The 5,337-nt window shown below is 44.5% G+C and overlaps 1 pseudogene; it reads left to right on the top strand.

The window, feature by feature from the left end:
* Positions 1 to 3,531: 3,531 nt before the first annotated feature.
* On the top strand, positions 3,532 to 4,214 carry LOC110559630 (phosphatidylglycerophosphatase and protein-tyrosine phosphatase 1-like; annotated as a pseudogene).
* The last annotated feature ends 1,123 nt before the right edge of the window (positions 4,215 to 5,337 follow it).

Raw genomic sequence — 5,337 nt, 5'->3', positions numbered from 1 at the left:
AGAAATCTTAAATAATTTCAATATTAAAACCTTGAAATAAAAGCTAAACCCTACAAACTGCTCCTAGAGACTCCAGTGGACACGATTCTCTGCCTAGTGAAAATTTTAACTAAGGCAAATAGAGCCCTTCTGCCTACACTCTTCTAGTCTGTATTAATTACCTCCTTGTTAGAGGTGACCCTGACAGCCTAATGGAGAGTCAAGCCCAATACAGTCCCCGTAGTCCTTTTATTAGTAACAGTGACAATAGAAATGAAGTGAACCCCCTGACAGCTGTCTTTCTCAGAGGTTTTCTTACTGTAGTATATGTGGGGTTTACCCTTCTCCTTGACGCATTTGTTAGTCACGTGAGCCATCGTAGCACATGGCATCCTAATGGGTAATAGGAAATTGGTCTTCATACTCTATGCAATATTGGAGAATATATTAAAATACTGTATTTCTAGATAGAAATTGCTCATTCAGTTCTTGGCTCTCAGCACCAACACTTACTCTAAAATTTAAAGGGCTTCAAGAACGATATAGATTTTTGCATGTGTGAATATATTTATGTCTGGATAAGACATGTTTAATTTTCTGAGGATTCATTAAAAAAAATGGCCACCATCAGCCAACAAAGTAATATTTGGGAAACTGCCCAAACTGGCCATCTAGCTCCTGTTTAAGTCCTCCAGACAAGCCACTCCCTATTGAGAACAGATGGTTGTCTTCCAGATCCCTGTGAGCTCACAGTGCAGGGACACTTGTCGTGCAGAACACATAGTATCTGAGTTTTGAAAGCATTCTTCGTATGTGGAGTATGCAGAGAAGGTGTTGTTACTAACCATCAAAGGGATGTTAGGAAGCTACTTTCAAGGCATCATGTAAGGGAATCTTTCTTTCTCCTGAGGTTGTGTTATTCTGATTGTCCTTAGAATGGAGAGGGACGGCTGTTATGGAGGGTGTGAGTTAGCAGCAAATCTCGTGTGTGCCATTGGGAGGAATGAGTTTCCTGCAGGTGATCCACTTCAGCTTTGAGGGCGGCTTGGGGCAGAAGCGTGGCACTGTCTGATTAGTGACGAGAGAGACGCTCCTGGCAGCTGCACCCAAGAGGCTACATCTGCAGGCAGGCTACTTCTCATGCATCTGTAATTGAAGCTTTTCATAACCGAAATTGAAGCTTCCAAGCTTGGCAGTCCCCAAAATGATTTCAGAAGTGTGAAAATGTCGCTTTCCCCCTGATAAAACGAAGGAACAGCTAGTTGTGAGCCTGTTCTTTGAGATTGAAAGTTTCTCCTATAAGCTGTGTGACGTACAGAAATCATTTAACCTCTCAGAACAGTGTTTAGCAAGGCTTTTTTTAAAACAAAGAGCCAGTTAGCAAATACTTTCCGTATCATGGGGCTGTGACAACTCCTACGCTATGCCATTGTAATGTGAGAGCAGCCGTGGGCAATATTTACATGAATGGACATGGCTACCTTCCAATACAACTCCATCAATGAAAACTTGAATTTGGATTTCATATAGTTGTAGCATCATGAAGTATTACTCCATTTTGATTTTCTCCTCAACCATTTAAAAAATGCAAAAACCGTTCTTAAACTGCAGGCTGCATGGAAACAGCAGATAAGCCAACTCTGATGGTCACTGCTGTGGCAGCTTGATGCCATCATCTGAAAAAACACTTGAAAGGCATCCTTCTCTTACTTCATGTGATAATCAGTGAGAAGGTATTGCAAGACGGCTTGCATGTTCTATGATGATACATTTTTGCCAGGTACATTTTCTCATCCCAAATCATAGCTTTCCTTTTGTTTACAGAATCCAGGACATATCTATGACTGTGCAACACAAAAATACCTTTTTAGAATTGACGTCAACAATCAGTATTGCTGCTTTTAGAGCACTTTTTATGCACAGCTGAGCCTTATGAAGAAAGATTGTTAATATAAAGTAAGTAAAATTGTGGTAGGTCTGTTGAAAGAATGGTGCTCTGTGGGAGAAAATGTCTGCTTTCACATGATTAGAGTTACCATGTCATGGATAAGAGGATAGATCATTATGAAAGATTCATATTATGAATCAGAAAAGCCTTCAAAAGCCTTCCTAGAAAATAATACATAAAAACTACCTTCGTGAACTTTCAAGTCCTAAAGTTAAAAACTATGAAGATGAAGATGATGATGTTTAACCTTTAGTGCTTATTAGCAAGGCTAACTTTTCTAAAAGTGCTGGTTCACTTAAGCTTAAAATAGCCCAGAGAAGGCAGGTACACTATCATCACAATTTTATATGGCGAAACGGAAGCACTGACAAGTTAAATAATAGGATTGAGCCCTGCTACGGTTTGAATGTGCCTTCTGTCGATGCAGTAGTATAAAAGGAGGGGCCTGTTACAGGTGCCCAGGCCATGTGGCTGTTCATTCTTTCTCAGTGGGAGCCCTTTGGTCAGCTTCACCTGAAGGCATGGCAAGGGGTCCTTACCAGAAGGTGGCACATTGGTGCTGGACTTTCTGCCCTTCAGAACTGGGGAAAAATCACATGCTCTGTGAATGCCCAGACTATGAGGTTTTGTCAAACACAACGGATAGGGAGGAGGCCCTGCTCTGCGTGGTAAGTGAAGGCTTACACCATCTAGTTCCACCCTCAGCACATAGGTGAGGGATAGGTGAGATCTCCTAGGTGGGGGACTCCGCTCTGCCACAGCGTCCGTATCACTGATTTGGCTTCTGTTTGTCCAGGGTAGAGAGCCTGCTCAGCTAGCTGCACACTATCAACAGGTCTCACATGTACTTGATGGATTGTCTAGGCAGATGAAGGATGTGAGCTCACACACAGTACTAGCAAAATGAGTTTGGCTGAAGTGTGAGAGTTATGGAGTTCTACAATTAGGGGAGGATTGTCAAAGGTCCTGAATGGCAAACGAAGAGAGCTATAAATCAAGCAGGTATGGTGGCATATGCCTGTATTCATGGCCCCAGGAAAGTGGAGATGGGAGGATCACAAGTTTAAGGCCAGTCTAGGGTAAAAATAGACCTTGTCTCAAATAAACACACACACACACAAACATACACACACACTCTCTTATTGTTCCCAGTGGCGTACCATTTTGAGAAGAAGGGTTTTTACCATAGGTTTGGAAGGTCAAGAGTCAAAACCTGGGTCTGCCTGGTAAGCCAGAAGGGAGGGTCGCCCCAGCCACCAGTTTACATGACCCAATTCAGGGAGATCCTGAGCCTAGCTGGCCTAGGGACTGCGTTACTGGCAAGGATGAAAAATCATAATTGTTCCTTTGCTCTGTGTTCTAGTGAATTAGGTGTAGAGGCAACAAAATTAACATTATACCGTGGAGGTCCAGTAGCTCTCCAAGTGCCAGGCTGTTTGTGAAGCTGCCTTAGAGAGATCCTTACTTCTCAAGCCAGAGGGGACCTTTGCCTAAAGTGAGAATTACCATCTCCGAAGGAAGCGTGCATCTGAAGAGTGGAAACTAATCTTGAATGTTGACTTAATAGATATTGGATATAGCCACAGTGCTCGTCCTCTGGGGCCATGGTGCCCATCGTGGGAGCCGCAGGGCCTGGTCTAAACTATGAGGATCCCAGCTTCAGAGGCTCGGGAGGAGCCAGGCAGCCCGCAGCTCTGCCGCTGTGGCTAGTGGCTCCCCTCAGAGCCTGGCTGGACAGCTGCTTCTCCACGGCTGGCCGCTGGCCTGGCACCAGCTGCTCTTCTACCTGACTTTGCTCTACAGGTGCTCAGTGTTCAGCGGGAGGGTGCAGGGTTAGGAGCACCCCAACTGGTGCTACTGCATCCACCCCCGGTGCTGTTGGGCATGTTGCAGCTGTGGAGCATGACTCAGGAGAAAACGAGTGAGGGGTGATCACCATGAGGAAGGAGTGAATACTGGGCTAGATTCCGTCAGAGGAGTGGAGGATATCAGGAGTCGAGCAGCTAGAACTCAGCATGGTCGACATGACTGGGAGGTCTCCATCTTGGCCAACCTCCACAGAAGAGTCCAGTTTGTTCTCAAGTGCCAGTCACTGGGCCAGTGTGTGTACGTGTACGGTAAGGCTGGGCCATCTAGATGGTGGCAGCCTATCTGATTCAGGCACACAGCTGGAGCCTAGAGGAGGCTGTGGGAGCTAACGCCAGTCTGGTCACACACCTCCATCGGGCCCAACCAGTTGGAAGCTCTCAAAGAAATGGACAAGGACAGTGCTGCAAGGGCAGCATAGAATAACTGCTGTATATGTAGAATGTGAAGTCTGGGGATGACAGCTCTCTGGGAGGTAGAGTAAAAAGTTTAGAGGCAGAAAGGGCTTAAGCCAGGACAGCATGGCAAATGTGCTGGGTAGCAGATAATGTGCCTCCTTTGCCTTCCTTCCTGAAATAACACTGTCGTATGGCTGCAGAGGAACAAGATTGTCTGCCTAAATCTTCTTGTCTTCAACAGAGTAAGGAAATATTAACTTTAAGAGGAATCTATTATATGTCTAATATCTTGCATAATGCTACCATAATTCAAAGATGCTTAATGCTAGAAAAAGAAATAAGAAATATTGAGATCTTGTTCTTTGTCACCGTCAGGATCTGTTTCAGTTGTATGACTTGGCAAAATGCTAGCCTAGCATGTATAAGACCCTGAATTTGGTCCCTAGCGCTTTCAAAAATAAAAATAATCCTGAAAGAAAAAGAAAGAAAGAAAGAAAGGAAGGAAGAAAGAAAGAAAGAAAGAAAGAAAGAAAGAAAGAAAGAAAGAAAGGGAAATTGGATATAAAGGAGTTTATGCCCCTAAGTGAAGCCAAGGAGAAAAGGGAGAAGGAAGAGGGGAATGGAAGATGGAAAGAAAGCAGAAGGAGGAGAGCAGACAGAATAGGGAAAGATGTAGAGAAGGAGAAAGGGTAGTGTGTGGAGCTTAGGGACACTCCCTGTTGACATGCTGGCCCAGGGAAGCCAGGACCAACTAATGAGGCTATGGGCCTCGAATCACAATGGATATTTAAAAGACAGAGAAAAACCTGGAAGTATTCACCTCTATACGCTTCTACCTCAGGGAAGCAAAAAGGAACCCATCCTAAAGCAACACAGAAACTGGGCACTGTGGTGCACATTTATAGTCCCAGCACTCAACGGGAAGAGACAAGATTGTTGTGAGGTTGAGAATAGCCTGGTCTATGTAGTGAGTCCCAGAAGATTCAGGCCTACATAGCAAGAAAATGAAAAAAGAATGGGTAGGGGCATAAAGAAATAGAAAGAAAGTGGAGGGGGAAAGGTAAGGAAGAGGAGAGAGACTGACAGACAGAATAGCTAGTCATGGGTTTCCTCTTGAAGGCTGGGTAGAAATAACGGATAGCTGGG

This window comes from Meriones unguiculatus, chromosome 2, assembly GCF_030254825.1.
Source record: "Meriones unguiculatus strain TT.TT164.6M chromosome 2, Bangor_MerUng_6.1, whole genome shotgun sequence".
NCBI lineage: Eukaryota > Metazoa > Chordata > Mammalia > Rodentia > Muridae > Meriones > Meriones unguiculatus.
The sequence above is the reverse complement of the archived record's forward strand: the minus strand, read 5'-3'. Positions and strand labels throughout refer to the sequence as shown.